The 21,466-nt window shown below is 32.9% G+C and overlaps 1 protein-coding gene across 1 annotated transcript in view; it reads left to right on the plus strand.

Moving 5' to 3' along the window:
• Positions 1–21,466, plus strand: part of LOC129751305 (zinc finger CCCH domain-containing protein 13) — a 315,903-nt gene that overhangs the window by 166,749 nt on the left and 127,688 nt on the right. The window lies entirely within an intron of this gene.

Below are 21,466 nucleotides of genomic sequence, written 5' to 3' on the forward strand. Positions count from 1 at the left end.
ATGAAGAGATGAGATGAAAAATAAGTCAGAATCAAATAAAATTTGTAGGATGGTGGATAAAAATGTGTAATATGGAATAAAAATTAAGAAAATTTGGAACATTTTTTTTTATAAAGGGAAAAAACAAAATTAAACGCGCAAACAAAAAAAAAACAAAGTCAGTCATTGATCTATTATTGTGAGCGACACACGTGTAAAAGTGAATCTCTGAATTGAGATACGTAAAATTACGACAGAAAGGTCAAAGCTAGAGCGCTTCGGTTAGAAGAAACGAATAGATGGTGAAAATGAGAGCTAGGGCATTGTGTTATTGCCAGCTTTTTTAACTACTTATGTGATTCTTTGCCCAAGCAATTTACATTTCTGTCTGAATTGCTCTTCAATTAGAATTGCATTTTGCCGATAGGCCATAAACTTAGATAACAATATATCCCAGCGGCGCACACAGGGGTAAAACATGAAAAAGGCGATCAAAACTGTTTTCTGACGAAACTATGCGTTTTAGACCTATAGCATCTTCGAGACAAATAACCTAAATAACAAGTGGGGGAGAGGGGGTTTGAAAATTCCAGAATCGTGCTTACGTAATTTGTGAACAGCCCCTTACGCGGGTTTTCACACAAGATTGTACCGTAAAGACTAACACAATAATTTATATTATTATGTAACATCTGTATCGCTCAAATAATAACAGTTCAAATTGCTGGACCAGCTGAATTACGGGGCACAAATGGCGAAATCGTCAACTTATGAAAAGGTTTACAATTACAAACAATCAGCGAGCCGTCGCATTTTCTAGACCGTTGATGGCAAAAAAAGGCAAACAACTTTGGACGTCGCTGAAGGAAAATTATTTTCTAATTACCATGGCGGTTGCTTCAGCTGGCTCAGATGCCAGTAGCGATTATTTACCGTTTGTAAGCATTCCGCGCTGAAATGTCATACTGTGTGATGTTTGTAGTTGTAAAATTCACAAAACAACAAACCCCTAGGCAGGTGTCAAAACGATCATAAATGTTGCAGCAATTCAATTAAACTTCTCATCGTTGTCATCGCCCCGTCTCGTGTTGGTCTGGTCGGTCGTCTTCTCGGGGCGGGTGGTCGGCTTCTTCTTCGTTTTGTCTTTGTCTTCCAGCAAAACAAAAGACATCAATCAAAATTTTCCGATGCAGCGAAGTGGTTATTGTCGGTGGGAGGTCATCGGCGGGGCAAGTGGCCCGGATTTGAAAATTCGCACCCGCCACGAAGAAGCAACTCTTCCGTGTCAACGATCCTCCCACACTAGGCACTGACTGCGGGAGTGCAAAACTGTCACCGCGAGAATGTGTGCAGCAATGTCATCAAGCGTTAAAGTTTGCACGACAACGACGACGCTTCTAGCTAGCTGGTGGAGCTGATGATGATGAGTTAAGACCCAAACCAAACCGCGAATAACACCGGGGGTGTTCAGTTCTCTTCTTTTACCTTACTCACATAACCTTCCAGACTGACTTCAAAGCCATTTACCATCCCTTTATGCCATTCCACGAAGGGAGGGGGGATGTGTTCCGTGCTCGACTGTCATGTCAGCGAAGGTGACAGCATAGCTTTGACGATGCACATGCACTCACCTACATTCATACATGCATGTTTTAGCTACGTTCCGGTGCCAACGCCGAAGTTCGTACTTAGGACGCCAACACATACGGAAGGTTCCATACGTTGCATCTTCTCCATCATTACTTAATATTTACTATCGAACAACTTTTGCAATGATGATGTTAGCTGTAATCGAATAATGATGGATAAGTGATTTCGTTAAGTAATGAATGCTTGTTGAAGTGATAAAATCACCGATAAGCCTTCACCTTTTCCACCAATCAATGTCACTTGTAAAGAGTATTCGAAAGGGAATAATATCGAAACGCACTATGGGTTAACTTAACACTCAAATACACGTATCTGGAAACTAAGAGTTCGGTAGTTTTTTTTAAGATGAGTTATTTACCGAACTTTTACAGTTTACGGTTATTCGGCTAAGATTGCCGAACTTTCTGTAAAAATATCCGAACTCACTAGGTCTTCTAAAGTATGATTTCCGTGTTTTGGGGGGCAAAATAAGTATTTATAATACACGAGTGTATTCCAACAAATCGGGTAACGTTTTAGATGTGTTTTATTCTTTCAGTGCCTTCTAAAGTTTATGACAGGCAGGGCCTTGCGAAGGACCTGTTCATGGGAGGGGGATTGTTCGAAATTATTACTGTAGGATACAGATGAGACAAGGAAAAGAGAGAAAACCAACAGTTCATGATATCTCAAATATGCATCACTGACTGATGGATAAAGAATATGAGATGATTGCAAAATCGGACTACTTTGATTGTAGGTGGAATGCGTGGACATATTTCCTATAAAAAGAACGGCGCTTGTGCTTTATGGCCATTCTAAATTCGGATTTCGTTGTGTGAAGATCACGGAGCAGAGGAAAAGCAGCAACTTGAAGACGGCAAGGGATCGAGGACCAGCCCTAAGTTTACGACAATTACATTACAAGAAACAGGTGAAGGCTGGCAGGACACGCTGGGCAGGACATGTTGCGAAAATGCAGGACGACTGTCCTGCAAAACAAGTGTTCGCTACGAATCCGTAAGGAACAAGACGACGAGCAGAGGCGCAACGAGCGAGGTGGTTAAACCAAGTGGAGCATGATCTGGCGAATGTGGGATGTCAGAGAACTTGGAGAACGACTTTAACACGTTCGTCGCCACGCTCATTTTGGTAGTTTTACTAGCCGGGCCCAAAGAAATTTTCAGAGAGAGAAAGCAAAGAGAGAAAGCATATTTGAAACGTGTGGCGAAGCTGAGCGGTAAACTCAAGTAGAGAGCGTCACACGCATTTTGATGTGACGGGCCCCCAGGAAATACACCTGTCACCCGAATATAGGTGCCGTGGCGATGAACTTGTTAAACCAATTGAAGAGCCTACATATTTCGGACATCTTATATATATGAGCACTCATATTGTTTAAGTAAATGTATGAGTGTAAGTGCAAAAATGAGTGATTCCAAGTTGAAAACACAGATCATATGCTTAGTCTAAAGTCCCAACGTCCTTTTTTAACCTTTTTTTTTAATGTGTTTAAGATAGCGAATTGAGGAAATCCGGTTAAGCCAACAGAAGAAATTTGCGTTAGTTTATACACTGTAACTTTTCCAACTGATTTTGCCCAAATTTCATATTTTCGAATTTGATGTTTTTTTTTTTTTATTATCCTCTACCTAAGGAAACATCCTGAATTCAGCAAATAATTTTCTAAATGACCATTTTCAAATTATTAAAAATGCTTTCTTAGTCGAATTTCCAATTTCCTTGAACGATTCTCTAAACATGAATATATGTCTCCATTTTTTAGAAGTGAACATTTGTTAACATTTGTCACATTTGGAAGATTTTTTGACATAGTTTCTTAATTTGACAACATTTTTTTTATAAAATATATTAATATTTTTTAATTTAAGTTGTAATCCGAATTTCAGTTTAAAAATCAATATATGAAAGTGAAATTAACATTAGTTTATGCACTTTAAAATTTGCAACTCCTGCTTTGCTCTGATTGTAATTTTGATTCTCAATATTGTATTTGAATTTCATTCTTAATTCGATATTACGGGTTTAATTTGAGACTTTGGATTGTAGGTCTGAATAAAATCCGATTTTAGGTTTTCGATCTGTCTGAATCTCCATGGAATTTGAATTTAATTCTGTTGTATCTTTTTTTATTCTATATTTTCTTTGTCTGAAGTCTAAGTGTTACTTACCAATAGTTATAAAGGGAAAAATGTATTCTGCCTTTTATGAAACTCACACTAAATAAATCCATTCTTTTTGCTTTATCCATTTTTTTACTGTCATTGTAAATTTATAAACTATTTTGATTTTAGAAAAAGTTCAAGTTAATCTTAATAAATTATTTTGTTGTAAATTCACCATAACCTATAACATTTATCAAAATTATGCGGTGACTGCCCAGAAAATTTATATTGTTCTTAACAATGCTTTTAACAAATGACTCATTTAAAACAAAACTTATCTGAGAAAGTCTGAGATTGAAATTTGATTCGCATTCCGTTAAGTATGGTACCAACAGTAAAAAAAAAATATTATGATTCAAACCGCGGTGGAACGGTTCGAAACCAGACGACGCAGCGACGGTTGTGGACGATTTTGACTGTCAGGTCTTGTCCATTTTCATTTCAACGCTGTTTTCAGCTGCAATGGTCCAGAAAATCGGACCAAAATCGGACATTTTTTAACCGACAACCCTTTTGGCACTATTTGCCTTTGCCTAGATCGAAAAATCGGACAAAAATCGGTCGGTTTTTGGTCCGTTCAACCCATGAATCGGTCCTAAAACAGACCAGAAAACCAACCAAATTCGGACAAATGTAGTGGCACAAATTCCTGACGACGCGACGCATTTTTTTTTTGTTTGTTTCGATTATAATCATTTTAACATTTTTATGTCGTTCGCGACCTATATCAATGATACAGCTGGCGTAATTGGCATCACAGTCATTAAAAAACTTATCCGGTACAACTGTGATCAATGCTTTCTCTTGGGCTCGAACTCACGGACATCTGCTCAGAAAGCATCAGGCTTGCCAAATGATCTACATCTATCACAAGCCCATAGTTTTTTTCTTTATTTTTTCATATTTTGTTCTTATTTCGTCATATTTTTGTAATATTTTAAATTTTTTTATGGATTTTTTTCATGTTTTGCAAGTTTAATTGTCTTTTTTATCATCATTTTGTAATTTATTTGTTAGCATTTTGTTAAATTTTTATCTTTTTTTCGAAATTGCTGTTGCTATATCGATTTCAAAATTCCCAACCAACAAACGCCTTTGTTTCAACATCGGTCGGAATTTGGTCCGATCAACCTGTGAATTGGTCTAAAAACAAACTAGAAAACCGAGCAAATTCAGACCAATTCAGTGCTCTGGGGTCACAAGTTTCCTGCCAACGCGACGCGATGCCAAAAACAAACTGTCAAAACAATTGGTCCGGATTTACAGACCAAATTTGGTTCGATTCCAGACTAAAATTGGTCAGATCCCAGTCCGTTTCTAGAGGGTTTCCGGACCGAAATAAGGAGGACACCACCAAATTGATGGAAATAACACGCTGCTCTGCTCTGCACGATTTATCTATTTAATCACAGATTTGTTTGATGTTCTCATCATTTAACTATGAATTCAGTCGTACTTCAGATATTTTTTTGAAAATAAGGACAAATCAGGACATTTTGCAGGCCAAGTCTAAACTGTAATGTAATTTCAAGAAATTATGGTTCTCAATTAAAAGGAATTCCCAAATATGTCCATGAGGGATATCGTGATACCATTTTTCGATATGACCGAAATTTACATCAAAACATGTTGAGTTATTCACTTGATTTCCAAAAATAAGGTTATTGGGGGTAACCAAAGTTGTGAGAATGTTTGGAACTTGAAAAAAACAATGTTTTTTCAGTCATTTATTAGAATCTATTACTTGAACTTTGAATATCATTTGATCATAGTGAAAAGCTTCAACAATCTCTGTTGTGTCACAAGATTAATTTAAAATTTCTTGAAATAAAAAAAATGTAATTTTAACCAAAATATGAGCCTGTATCAAAGTTAGTTCTTAACCCAATTTCTGCTTTGCTTCTTCATTGACATGCCCATCTTTCACACACTTTCCCTTTCAAAGGTAACTAAATAACAAACATGTTTGATTCCGGAAAAACGAAGCAGTACAAATTCAAGATGATTAAATTTCCTGAAAATCTAATAGCCGAACAATGGGTGTCTGATTGGAAATCCATGTCTAGCACCATCGTCATCATCGACAGGCAGGACGTCTGCTGCGTAGAATTGCTAATCGAATCATCATCGACATCCCGACCCGAGTCAATGGGGTGAGAAATTTCCGGGAAATGGGGGAATGCTGGAGACTTTTTCCGAATGCCAGTTATATACATACATATGTCCACAGACTCCAGAAACATCAATGGACTTGACTTTTGCAAGTTCGTTGCGGTAAAAATCTTCCCATTGAGTCCAGAAGGACCATTCTCCTTTTGCCCATTCAAGGGCGACAAAATCGAGACAAACTGGCACCAATTTGAGCAGCACCCTTTTTTTAACGATAGAACGTGTCTAGGACCTCACTTTTGAGATTTCTTTCCGGAGAAGGATTCCAGATACTTTTGGAGAACTGTTTCGTGAAAATTCATCTCATCCCTCCCTAGTTCTCTATCAATGGGTGTGAGGATTTCATAACGTCTCCTTTTATTCGGCTGGACTCCAATGCAAGTGGGAAAGTTTTTCCTAGCTTTTATTTCGACCAGATTTTTTTATAAGCCTTGTGGTCGTAAAACCGAAACTAGAGAACATGTTCCATCCAGAAGCTATTTCTGGGAGGAACCAGAATGGGCGAGAAAAACCGATTTTTCCCTGCCAGCAGTCAAGTTTTATTTCCTACGGTCACCCATCTTGATTTTTAGTTTTGGAAACTTTTTCCTCCAGAAGAGTGAAACTAAAGAATAAAGGAAAAGACACAAATAATTGCTTCACGTTTTACCGGGACCAGACTTGCATCGATTGGCAAAGTTTTTCTCTCGATTATTTTTCTTTTTATAAAGTTGAATCGAAGATGAGCTTTCCCATTGTTAAAAGAGGGAGACTGTTCGACTTTTTCCTTGCTGTCAATTTTTGAATTGCATACGATGAAAGGATGGAACCGAAAAAAAAACTATCAACTTTCGATAGATATGTGCAGACGATTCGGTTGGACGGACATTGAAGAACTTTTTCCCAGAAATTGGTTTTATGCAGGGCGATATGCCAATTTTCGTTACACCCGCAGTCGTTTTATCGAGCAGATTTTATCGTCTTTTGTAGCCGGGAGAGTGAAATTCCATTTATAGAACTCGTGATTGGAATGCAGATCTGTTTTTATTTTCAGTGTGGTTGATTCAGGATTCAAAGAAAAATTATTAACTTGGTTGTAAAATCAAAATTCGTCCAAATTCAGTAAAAAATTCCAAGTTGAAAAATTAATATCTTCAATTTGGACTCAATTCTAGGGCATTATCTAAAATCCCTATATCGTTATCGACCAGAACATGTTCAAGGATTCAGTCTGAACCCATATCCTCAATAACTATCAATTTCTATTCACATTTTGGTTCTAGCCCAATCGGGGCTTCCAGCAATGGCCAAAGGAGAAAACCCTAGAAAACCACAAGCCGATTAAAGTTTTCCCATTTTCTCGTTGTCATTAGACTTATTGTTTGAGCTGCCCGACAAGCATTCTGGAATTTCCCTAAAGGGCCAGGAGGGGTTTGCGAGTTGGTCCTTTCGTGTATCATAGAGGATATGGAACAATTACGAAATTGAGTTTGGAAAATTTTCTCTTGCTGAAGGATTGACGTTGAATAGTTGGTCAGATTTTGCTGAAACAATCAGCCCCTGAAATTAGATGAAGCCACACAATTTTTGGTTTCGATTTTGACTTGATTGGTTGTTTGGAATTTGATTAAATACATTTCAATCCGATTAAAACAAAACTCTATTTTATCATAATTTTCCATTTTTTAGGAAAACTTTCATATTAGAAATTCATTTTTATTCATTCGTTTATACCAAAGCTTAGCCTAATAATATTTTTTTTAAATAAGTAGTTGTTTGACAAGAACCCAACTTTCAGGAATGGATAAAAATAAACAATAAACTATCTAAAATTCTTTCACCCAGTTTGTGTTCAGGGCAGTGATGCCAACCTTCCAGATTTTGCTGGATTTTCCAGACTTTTTGGACTTTCGTCATGCATTTTTTCAGGTTTCCAGGTTTCCAGACTTTTTGACATTACTCCCAGACAATTCTAGACTTTTTTGTTCGGACAAAAGTAGGTCTGCAAACCAATGAAAATTGATAAACCTGCATTGAGTAAGTGTAGTAAATGAAAAAAAAGGTGATTGAAGGATTTTTAAAATGGAGAATATACTAGGTACGAAATACTTCGGATAGAAATAGGAATATAATTTGTTTTGACTTATTGGCAGGGATGCCAGGTGGTTTAGTTAAAAATCAGTTCACCATGAAGAAAAAATCAGTATTTTTCAGGACACAACTTTACTGCTTAAATTGCATAAATAAAGGCAAAATACAGGTACTGTAGGCGCCTTAACTTATGCAACAGAAGTTAGCAGAATTTCGGATGGCGTGCAGTTTAAATGGAAAAACACTATATTATTATTATTTGAACCAAAGATTATCATCAGTTTAATCAGTTAAACTATTTTATTACAAATTTGTTCGATGTCATGATGATTCAATTTTAATTATTTACATATTTTTTGTGAAAATCAAGACAATTCAGTTCGTTTTAAAGACCATCAGGATAATTCAAAAATCAGGACGGTCTCTTGTAAATTAAGACAAATCCTGACAAATCAGGACACCTCAAACCTAGGCTAATATGCCACTTATGGGAGTTTTTTGCTGGGAATCAGCCTTTTAATAGCCGATTTTGTAGGTCTATCAAATAGGTTAATGAGTTGGATGATTGTCTAAGATACTTTATATGAAATATTTAATCAAGTGATTGATGTGGCGACGAGATAACCCCACGAAAAACTACTTAATAAGTCGATTGATCAAGGAACTAGTTTTCATGTTTTTTTAACACCCTACCCTATACTTTGATAATGTTCAATCTCCGAACATGACTCCCTCAATTGAAAATTTTAGATAGGTTCTTAATCTAGTAAATTAAATGATATTTTTATAAAAAATCTCTAAATAGGAAATGTTACAAAATTGGTTAAATTGATAAAGTTTACAATTTTGATAAAATTCACTTAATGGATAAAGACGATAACATTATTGATATGGATAAAAAAAAAAATTGTCGAAATTGACAAAATAAACAAAATTGATAAAATTGGCAAAGTTGTCAAAATTGACAAAATTTGCAAAATTGGCAAAATTGATTGAATTGCCAACATGGACAAATTTGAAAAAACGGACAAAATTACAACAATCGACAAAAATAACAAAATATACAAATTTGGCAGAATTGACCAAATTGACAAAATGAGCAACATTGACGAAATTACAAAAAAAATGGAAATAATGACAAATAGACAAAATTGTAAAACGTTGCAATCAAAAAAATTACAAAAATTCGCAAAACGGACATAATAAGCAAAATGGACAAAACTAACCAAAGTTATCAAATTCTCAAAGCTATAAAAATTATAAAAATTGACAGAAATTAAAATATCCAAAAAATTAACAAGCTCAACATGAACTGTAAATTAAGGCAATTTGACAAAATTGAAAAAAAAATTAAAAAATAATAACAAAAAGGACAGAAATGACCAAAATGATAAATACGAGAAAAGTGATAAAAATGATTAAAATTGACAAAAGTAACATGAGTGACAGAAAATCACAATTTAAAAATGTCTAAAATGATGGAATTGTCAAAATCAACAAAATTGACAAGTTTGACGTTTGTTTATAAAATTAACGTATTTTTTTCAAAATTGACTGAATTTTAAAATTTTACAAGATTGACAAAGTTGACAGATACAAGAAAGTTGATAAAATTGACAAAGTATATAACTGACAATTTTTACAAAAATGACATATATGACAAAATTGACATAAATGACTTATTCACAAAATTGAAAAAAAGTGACATGAATGACCAAACAAAAACCAAATAAAAAAACTGAATATAACTAACAAAACAGACAAAATTGACTAAATTTGCCCATTTGACAAAACGAACAAAAGCGATATTTTTTACTGACAAGACAAAATTGATGAAACTTTCTGAATTAACTTAATTTGATTAATCGACCAAATTAGCAAAATAGACAAATTTAACAAAATTGACACAATGAATAAAATTTAGAAAAATTATAAAATAAATAAAATAAAAAATGTGACATAAATGACAAAATTGTAATTAATAACAAAATGAAAATTTTGACAAAATTATCCAAATTTTCAAAATTGACAACAATAACGAAATCGACAACCATGACAAAACTTAAAAAAAAAGTAAATATATTTGCAAAATGGATAAATTTACACAAAATTAGAAAAATGACACAGCTGGAGAAAAAATTAACAAGTGTGACCAGATTGATAGAAATAACATTGTCATATTTGGCAAATTAATCATTTTTTTTAAGTTCGTTTAGTTTTGTAAATTTTGTAAATTGTGTCAATTATGTAAGTTATGTCCAATTTGTTAATTTTTTGATTGTTGTTAATTTTGTCAATTTGGCCCATTCAATTAATATTCTCAATTCTGTTTATTCGGTCAATTATGTTAGTTTTCTCCGATTTTCAATTCAGCCGAATTTGTCAATTTGGCTTATTTTTTAAAACTTTTAACCAATTTGTACCTATATTTTTTTTCTGTAGACAATTTTTATATTTTATGTATTTTTATAATTTTTGATAAAATTGTTAATATTTATAAATTACATTTGTCATTTATTGAGAACTTCTCTATTTTTGTTTATTTATATCAACTTTGACATTAATGACAACTTTGTAAATTTCGCAATTTTTTTTCATTTTTGTCATTTTTGTCATTTTTGTCATTTTTGTCATTTTTGTCATTTTTGTCATTTTTGTCATTTTTGTCATTTTTGTCATTTTTGTCATTTTTGTCATTTTTGTCATTTTTGTCATTTTTGTCATTTTTGTCATTTTTGTCATTTTTGTCATTATTGTCATTTTTGTCATTTATGTCATTTTTGTCATTTTTGTCATTTTTGTCATTTTTGTCATTTTTGTCATTTTTGTCATTTTTGTCATTTTTGTAATTTTTGTAATTTTTGTAATTTTTGTAATTTTTGTCATTTTTGTCATTTTTGTTATTTTTGTCATTTTTGTCATTTTTGTCATTTTTGTCATTTTTGTCATTTTTGTCATTTTTGTCATTTTTGTCATTTTTGTCATTTTTGTCATTTTTGTCATTTTTGTCATTTTTGTCATTTTTGTCATTTTTGTCATTTTTGTCATTTTTGTCATTTTTGTCATTTTTGTCATTTTTGTCATTTTTGTCATTTTTGTCATTTTTGTCATTTTTGTCATTTTTGTCATTTTTGTCATTTTTGTCATTTTTGTCATTTTTGTCATTTTTGTCATTTTTGTCATTTTTGTCATTTTTGTCATTTTTGTCATTTTTGTCATTTTTGTCATTTTTGTCATTTTTGTCATTTTTGTCATTTTTGTCATTTTTGTCGTTTTTGTCATTTTTGTCATTTTTGTCATTTTTGTCATTTTTGTCATTTTTGTCATTTTTGTCATTTTTGTCATTTTTGTCATTTTTGTCATTTTTGTCATTTTTGTCATTTTTGTCATTTTTGTCATTTTTGTCATTTTTGTCATTTTTGTCATTTTTGTCATTTTTGTCATTTTTGTCATTTTTGTCATTTTTGTCATTTTTGTCATTTTTGTCATTTTTGTCATTTTTGTCATTTTTGTCATTTTTGTCATTTTTGTCATTTTTGTCATTTTTGTCATTTTTGTCATTTTTGTCATTTTTGTCATTTTTGTCATTTTTGTCATTTTTGTCATTTTTGTAATTTTTGTAATTTTTGTCATTTTTGTCATTTTTGTCATTTTTGTCATTTTTGTCATTTTTGTCATTTTTGTCGTTTTTGTCATTTTTGTCATTTTTGTCATTTTTGTCATTTTTGTCATTTTTGTCATTTTTGTCATTTTTGTCATTTTTGTCATTTTTGTCATTTTTGTCATTTTTGTCATTTTTGTCATTTTTGTCATTTTTGTCATTTTTGTCATTTTTGTCATTTTTGTCATTTTTGTCATTTTTGTCATTTTTGTCATTTTTGTCATTTTTGTCATTTTTGTCATTTTTGTCATTTTTGTCATTTTTGTCATTTTTGTCATTTTTGTCATTTTTGTCATTTTTGTCATTTTTGTCATTTTTGTCATTTTTGTCATTTTTGTCATTTTTGTCATTTTTGTCATTTTTGTCATTTTTGTCATTTTTGTCATTTTTGTCATTTTTGTCATTGTCAACCAATTATTCGAAAACCAACAATGACTTGCATGCAAATTTTGATGACTTGAAATATTTTAAAACATTTGACAATGTCGAGTCTTTAATTTAATTTGGATTTAATGCGTTCGAAATTCTTTGATAAGAATTTAATGATTTTGAATGTAGAAGTCTTTTATTTGTTTATTTTTTTTTTTGACATATATATCCAAACAGCCTGTTAGAACGGCTTCAATCCAATGTCAAGTGTATTAAATTTGGGTTACCTTTAATTCTTAAGTTTTGGGTCAAATAATGTTAATTTGTGATGTTTAGGACTTAAAATGCTGGAATGTTCTAGAAGAAATCTTCTTTTATTGCTTTTAACCATTGATACTTTACATTCAAAGTTTAACGATATAAAAGTATTTAAAAGTGTAATATTTTCCTCTATATTAAAATGAAACTGTAAGTATAATAATCAATTTTTTATTTTTTTTTTATTTTCAGCTGAAAAGCATTCATAAATAAAGGTAAGCAAGAACACTATATAAAACACGAGCTAGATTTATAAAAATAATCATGAAAGGTTTTTTGAAAGCAAAAATTACGATTTGAAAATTTGAAAACTGCTGAGGTATCAGTTATGACGAAAACATTTTTTTTATTCAAGTTTTTTCTTTTAATTTGTGTTCAGTTATTCCTAAGTTTAGACCAAGTTTGAACAAATATTTTTTTTTTTTTTAAATATGTCTTTATTTGTATCAAATCATCATTACACTTATATTACATTATTGCATTAAACTAGGTGTTCAGCTCAATAATGAACTGTTCATAGCCCTATAAGTAACTAGATTATAAAAATTTATTTATAAGATTTAAATTTGCTGAGCGCAATCAAGTTTTTAATGTAGGAGAACATCCTGTAATAGCAAAAATATTTTATACTTAAAACTAAACACTATCTTAAAATTAAACTAAACATAAAGAGAACGAATCTCTGCGATGGAAGACTGCATCGATTTGCCTCTGAAGTTGGAGATGATTTTGTTGGCCATCTCTTCGATCGATTCAATGCCCGCAATCCGATGAAGATCTTCGGTGCTGTGCCAAGGTGGAAGCCGCAAAATCATTTTCAGAACTTTGTTCTGAATTCTCTGGATGGCTTTCTTCCTCGTCGCGCAGCAGCTAGACCAAATCGGAACTGCATACATGATCGCTGGTCGGAAAACTTGTTTGTAGATGAGCATCTTATTTCGCAGACACAACCGGGATTTCCTGTTGATGAGAGAATAAAGAGATTTAGTGTATTTATTACATTTAGATTGAATATCTTCAATGTGATTTTTAAAAGTAAGATTCCGATCAAGTGTAAGTCCCAAGTACTTCACGTGATCAGACCATTCTAATGAAACCCCATTAAAAGTTATGGAATGATTTTCATTAGGTTTTAAAAAATTTGCTCTTGGCTTATGGGGAAATAAAATAAGTTGAGTTTTGGAAGCGTTAGGAGAAATTTTCCACTTTTTCAAGTAATTCAAAAAGGAATTTAAATTTTTTTGCAATCTACTGCGTACCACCCGTAAATTTCGACCTTTGGCTGAAAGCAAAGTGTCATCAGCAAATAATCTTCTACCTTTTCCTTCTGGTACATCAGGAAGATCAGAAGTAAAAATATTATATAAAATTGGCCCAAGTATACTACCCTGAGGGACACCAGCTCTAATGGGTATCCTTTCAGAGCATGAATTTACTTGTAAGGTTCGGCTAGTCAAATAATTTTGAATAATTTTGGTGAGATATACAGGAAAATCAAATCGAGCTAATTTAGCTACTAAACCTTTGTGCCAAACACTGTCAAAAGCTTTTTCAATATCAAGAAGAGCAACACCAGTTGAATAACCCTCAGATTTGCTAGCGTTAATCATATTAGTTACACTCAAAAGTTGATGTGTAGTAGAATGTCCATGACGAAAACCAAATTGTTCATCAGGGAAAATAGAATTCTGATTAATGTGAATCATCATTCTATTCAAAATAACTCTCTCAAATAGTTTACTTAAAGAAGGAAGCAAACTAATTGGTCGATAACTTGAAGGCTCTGAAGCACTTTTTCCAGGTTTCAAAATTGGAGTTATTTTGGCATTTTTCCATTTATTGGGAAAATAAGCCATATGAAAACATTTGTTGAAGATTTTAACTAAAAAATTTAAAGTTCTTTCAGGCAACTTTTTAATAAGAAGATAGAAAATCCCATCTTCCCCTGGAGCTTTCATATTTTTAAATTTTTTGAAAATCAATTTAAGTTCATCAATATTTGTCTCACAAGAACTTTCAAACACATTTTGCTTGGAAAGAATATCATCAAATTCTAGGGAAATTTGAGCATCAATTGGACTTACAACGTTTAAATTAAAATCATGAGCAGACTCAAATTGTTGGGCTAATTTTTGAGCCTTTTCTGAATTAGTTAAAAGAAGTTTATCCCCATCTTTCAAAGTAGGAATTGGCTTCTGGGGCTTTTTCAAAATTTTAGTTAATTTCCAAAATGGCTTTGAGTAGGGTTTTATATCCTCTACTGCTTTAGCAAAATTTTCATTACGAATGAAATTTAAACGACGTTTGATCTCTTTTTGAAGGTCGCAATAAATTAATTTCAAATAAGGATCCCTAGTACGTTGATATTGGCGTCGACGAATGTTTTTCAGTCGTATCAAAAACTGAAGATCATCATCAATTAAAGGTTGATTAAATTTATGTTTAACTTTAGGTATTGAAGCGGCTTTAGCATTGACTATTGAAGTTGTCAAATTTTCTACAGCCAAATCAATATCTTCTATTGAATTCAGTGGAACGTTGACATCTAAAATACGTTCAATAAAATTCATATATCGCTCCCAGTTAGCCTTTTGAAAATTAAAAGTTGATTTTAAAGGGTTTTCAATGGGACTTTGAGATAAAGAAAATGTTACTGGAAGGTGGTCTGAATCGAGGTCCGCATGAGTAACTAATTGACTACAATGCTCGCCTAAATCCGTTAGAACCAAATCAATTGTGGAGGGATTTCTAATTGAAGAAAAACAAGTATGCCCATTAGGATATTCAACAGTATAATAACCTGCAGAGCAGTCATTAAACAAAATATTCCCATTTGAATTTGATGAAATATTATTCCAAGATCGGTGTTTTGCATTAAAGTCACCAATAATAAAAAATTTAGATTTATTTCTGGTGAGTTTTTGTAAATCTCCCTTCAAAAAATTTTTCTGTTCACCGCTACATTGGAAAGGCAAATATGCGGCAACAATTATAATTTTCCCCATAGAAGTTTCTAATTCAATTCCAATTGTTTCTAAGACTTTTGTATTGAAAGAAGGAAGAAGTCTAAATTTGAGACGACTATTGATGACAATAGCTACACCCCCACCTTGTCGATCAAGTCGATCATTTCGTAAAATTTTAAAGAAAGCATTGCTTTTCAAGTTATTGTCTGGCTTTAAAAAAGTTTCAGTGATGGCAGCAATATGTATGTTTTGAGTTTTCAAAAATAAAAAGAACTCATCTTGGTTAGCCAGCAAAGATCTAGCATTCCAATTCATAATGTTTAAACATCTATTTGGATCCATGAGGGAATCGTAAAGTCATAATAATTTTGTTAGCATAATTAAAAGAAGTTTGGAAAGCTTCAAACATTGAATTTGCTTTCAACATAAGTTGCATCATTTCCATTAAATTTTGATGCAAAAATTTTAATTTTTCCTCAGTAATCTCACCCAAATCAACAAAATTGTTAGGATCAGAAAATGAAGGAGAAGAACAAGTATTTGAATTTCGGGGATTTTCCCAAGCCTTCGCATGAACGTTGAGACTTGGTTTTTTCCCATTTTTATTAGTTAAACCTGAAGAGGGAAACCCATTTTCAACCACCTCTGAGAACGATAAACAACGAGTCTGGGGCGCAGATTCAGCACAGGTAACATTAAAATCACTTCGGGTATTACCCAGCCGTGATTCCAATGTCGACCGAGGCTGACTGCGAACAGGCAGGTTGTTTGCCGGCCCGACGTGTGAAGACGAAAAAGAGGAAGGAGGAGAAGAAACTTTTCTGGAAACTTTGGGATTTTTCCTAGAAGCAATAATTTTTGCCCTGATGGGACAATCTAGCGAATTCGAGGAGTGATTACCTGCGCAATTCGCACACTTAAAAAATTCTGTTTTTGGCTTATCACCACCAAAAAGGCATTTAGATTTTTCATGATCGAATGAGCCGCAAAACATGCATCTGGCATTCATTCTACAATTTTTAGTGCCATGACAAAAAGCTTGACAACGACGACATTGCGTAATGTTTTGTAAAAAATTGGTAGAAGATTTACGAAAAGGTTCGAATTTGACTCGACAATGAAACATAAGACGAGCCTTTTCAAGAATTTGCAAATTATTAACCTGATCCTTTTTAAAATGGATCAAATAAAGTTCAGGAGCAAAACCAACACTACTGGTATTATTCGTGTTGGTTCTTTTCCTCATTTGAATTACTTGAATTGGAGAAAAACCTAACAAAGAATTTAATTCATTTGTGATCTCATCCGGTGTCTGATCGCCGGTGAGACCACGAAGTACAACTTTAAAAGGACGATCACCTCTAGTGTCGTACGTAAAAAATTGGTGTTTTTTATTATTCAAATAATTTAAAACCTTTTGAAAATCATTAAAAGATTCCGCCAATATACGAGCAGTTCCCCTTCGACCGATCTGAAAAGAAATCTTCACATCCTTGACGGAAGTGACGATTTCTTTTCGAAAGGCATTGAAGTCAGGAATCGTGACCGTTATTGGTGGAATCTTTTCGTTTTTAAGAGTATAAGAAGAAGAAGGTTTCTTAGTACTCTTATCAGAATTAAATATGAATATTTCCTCATCACCGATGTTATGAAGGACATCGAATGAATTGGAAATTTCAACTTTTTTGGCAGATGGCCCTGGATTAGGTTCAGCAATCCGTTTTCTTCCGGCCCTTGAGCCGGCCGAAGACTTCCCCATGCTGGAAAGAAAAGAGAAAATATGAATAAAAGAAAATGAAAATAATTTTAGCACTGAAAAGTGCTGATTGAAATACAGGTAAGGAAAAAAATAAATAATGTAAAATGTTCCTGCAGGTACACAGCAACGATACGATGCTCCGACGTACGTGTTGACGGCTCAACGGTACAGATGGAAGTGATGATTGAACAAATATTGCCCGAAATTTTGGTCAACTATTCTTAAATCGAATGCCCGAATTCTGCCAAGTTTTAAGATAAAATTTTCCGAATTTGACCGGCTCGGGTACGTGTTGAAAAAATTCTGGCAGCCTTATGCTAGAATTGTATCAGAAAATGCAGATTGATAAAAAGTTCGAAAAACGGCGAACAGTCGTCAAAAGTTCTGTGTTTCGGGGTTTATAAATCTTAAGATATCAAAAAGTCAACTTTCCAATTCTTTTTTCAAAAATTTTCTACTGTGATTGGAACAGCTTTGGAGGTTGATTAATTCAAAAGTACGGTTTTTACACAACTTTTTACATTTTTTGTGGCCATGATCTTTAAAAAAATTTAAAAAAGTTTTCCATACGTGCAACATATGTATGTCTTCTAACTGTAGCTTTTTCAGACACTAACTGAATTGTATTGAGCATCTAATAACCGAGCCTTTTAACCGAACCTTTTTTTTCAAAATCACAGGATCACACAGGATCACGAATTCTTCGAACTGAAATATCTTTTAACAAGTGACTGTAGCTGAATATTGTCTAGAAATCATATTTAAGTCACCTTACGAGCATTCCAAAATAATAAACTTTATAAAAATCGGCTGAGAAACAAGAGAGTTTTAGCGAAAAAAGTGTAAGAGTAGACTGAGTCGACTTGAGGGAAATTTTTATATTTCTCAAATCCTGGGATCTTAAATGCTTTATTTTGGTTCAAAACTTACCCATGATTTTTTCGCAAAATTTTTAATTAACGTTTACTTGAGTAAACTTAAACCACAGCTTAAACTGTTAGGTTTGTGTGGGAAAATTTAACATTTTGTACTAAAAAATCAACATCATTTTTGTTACTTCTGTGGAACCGACCTTGCTTATGATATTCTTGCCAATTTACACATTCTCTAAAGGAAAGTATTGCATGAAAAAAAGTAATGTAATCCTCGCTAAGCACCCAGCAGTGGTGTCAATTGAATTTATTGATTTTCAATGCCAAAAATATGAAGTTACAGTCTTGAACACAGTTGTTCAGCGTAAAATTTTCTTTGGAGAATGTATAAATTGGCACAAAACCATAAGCAGACCAAGCTTACAAAATAAGAGTCATTCTAAAAATAATAGTTCATTTGTCCTTTAAAAGTAGATATTCTCATTCAACTCACCCACAAGTTGAACAAATTTCCCTCAAGCTCTAAGACGTTTTCCCAGTCGAGCGATCACAGCACTAAAATGTGTAATTAAAACTAGAAACTCTCTCGTCAGAAGCCGCTCCAAATGGCCATTCTGCCCTTCCAAAGTACCCTCCTCACGAAACGAGACACACAGCCCAAAACGACTCAATAAATATTTAAATTACATTTTTGTGCCAAATGACCCAAGGGTAATCGCAAAATGAATTGGGCGTACCTTGGCCCTGTTGAATGTTGAGCACATATCCTCCTCTTTGCCTTTCATACATTTGCTGAGCCAAAGAACAAACCACGACTAGGGTCGATTTGCTGTTTTTCGCGTGTCTTGTTACGAAAATTACTTTTCGATTTAGCCGGACCAACAGCCAACGACGGATAATCAAATATGCAAAGATTTTCCCGAACGCCCCTCCCCGGCTACCATCGCTGGAAAATAAGTAGAAGTAAAAAAAATCGGTAACATCAAACTAAGCGTGTAGTGTCAGCTTAAATTACAAATTATCTTCACTCGGAAACACTTTCCACGTACCGATTGCATTTTAAAGCGCCATGCCATCAACACCTCCCCTCGAATCGCCTCCTCCTTACTAGAAACCCACTGGGCGTTAACGTTTAGCATAAATTTTCACGGCACCTCCCCCTACCCCATACTGTAACTATATAGAGTTTATTGGTTTGGAACCCATTTGAGATGGGGGACTAAAATTTGTGCACTACTGGTTGTGCTTGCTTGCAGTGTGGGTTATTTGGTTCCTTCCTCCAACAGAGTTTTCTGTGTATGAATTAAATTTATTTCGGTAGTTGTCTAATTGGGTATTGTTCTTGTACCAGAATAATATCAACAACAAGATGAGTGCATGTTTTTTCGAAGTACATACTCGACTCAAGGATGTGGGATTGAGTGACTTTGGAAGTTTTTTAACCATCAATCCAACCGATGTTTTGATGTCCGTACGGTGTTTGTTGAGCAAAAATTGTGCCCTTAATAAATTATACGGAATTTAAAATTTAAGACTTTTGGATTACCAGCGGCAAATAGTGGCCGATTTTCCAATCGTTGATCTTTGTCCAATTTGTCCAAGGATGACTAAAATTGTCAATATTTCAGACGTTTTTTACTTTTTTCCGAAAATAATTCTGAATCAAGTTTATTAGAATGTTAACTGATAAAATTTACCTTTAATGGTATTTTTTGCTGTAAAATATGGATCCTACGACAATTTTACTATTTTTTTATCGTTTCGTGGACTTTAAGTGCATATTTTTTAACCAAAATCTTTAGATTCTTTCAACGGCAAATGAGGTGTTTCGTCAGAACTAAACATTTTTCGTATCAGTTTAGTTTATAAAACGCTGCGTTTGTTGGAAAACACGGTGTCTCTGATGGAACCATTTTATTTATCGAAAATTGTCATCGCAAATTTTTGTACCGTTTGAAAGTTGGGACTTTCCTTTTTCATTTAAGCCCAAATTTGAAATAATTCATCGGGGGGTCTAGAACTCTTTTTTTTTTAATTTTTTTTAAACTTTTTGATGGTATTTTTAAAGACAAAATCATACTAATCACTGGTAAAACACTTGTCTTACCTTTAGCGTTAATCCAACTCATTATGTCAATAACATTATCTTATATGTAATTTTCTTGGCTACAACTTTGTACAAGACATCAAAGTGATACAAGTTGAGAGAAAAGAGTTGAAATGTATGAAACAGAGTGACTTTTATTTTATTAGGAAAATCTAATTAAACTTCTCATCACTGATTGTATCAAGGCCAGAAAACGTATTCTATCAACATACTTATTGACTGTAGAGTGTTTGAATGTTCAGGTTGAATTATTTATATTAAAATATCAATCCTTAACATAAATTTGATTTGGATAATCTGAACTAAAGAGCGTTTACGAAGTTTTATTATTCCGGAACAAATATCAAATTCTGTTTGTCACTCCGATTTGTTTTAAAATCAAGAAGGCAGGAATGAATAAAGTGTACGGTATTTTAAACAAAAATTTAAAAAATTTCTCGAAAATTGAAAAAGTTTAAAGAGCGATAGCCAAACTGTAGAAGATGAGAATTAAATCACCTATTGTTTACGAAATTTGTTGTAATATTTTATCCAAATTATCTCGATTTTTCGATTTTGTGCAATGTAGACTGCATGCTGCAAGCTGTATTTTTTAAGCGTGTATTTTTTTCCTAATTTATTGGAAATTAGAATTAAATTAATAATAGATCAATACATGACTGAAAAAGTGTGCAAAGATTAAAAAACGAGATTTTATGATAAGGTAAGAGTTTTTTTTTTATAATCAACGCTATTTTATTATTATTATTATTTACATTCAATATCATATTAACACCTTTATTTCCTCCATAGAAAGGTTTTCGATCAAATGAATAGTTTTTTAAATACGCACTAATCATAATCTTATTGTTGAAATAGAAAAACTCGAACAGTTTCGAAAAAAAGCAAATCAATTTTCGTGACGTTACAACGCATTTTTTACCCGGGCGCTATTCACAACCTCCTGATTTTTTTTTATTTATTTGATCATTGGGAGTTTAACATCTATGGGGTCATTTATCCCTTAAACTCCTGAAGCGATTTGGAAATTTCATTGCGTTCCTCTCAAAATATTTGAAGAGACGTCCAATTTTCGACAATATGTGACGTTAAAATAAATAATAAATTGAAAAACAGTAGAATCGACAATCAGTAAGCGTCACAACGCACATAGGAGTACTCTATGGAAAAAGTTGGCCAAAACCCGTTTTTCTCTTTGAAATGATTTAAAATCTTTTTTTCGTTGTTTTCAAGTATACACAAATCATTTTTAACCAAAATTTCAAATTTCATAATTTTGGTCTTTCCGGGTCATTCGCTGCACCCTTATAAAAAGTTTGTTTTTAAGCAAATTCGAAGCAAACCAGCCGCTCAACTATCAGAAATTATGAAAAATACAATT

Source organism: Uranotaenia lowii, chromosome 3 (genome assembly GCF_029784155.1).
Source record: "Uranotaenia lowii strain MFRU-FL chromosome 3, ASM2978415v1, whole genome shotgun sequence".
NCBI classification, from domain to species: Eukaryota; Metazoa; Arthropoda; class Insecta; order Diptera; family Culicidae; genus Uranotaenia; species Uranotaenia lowii.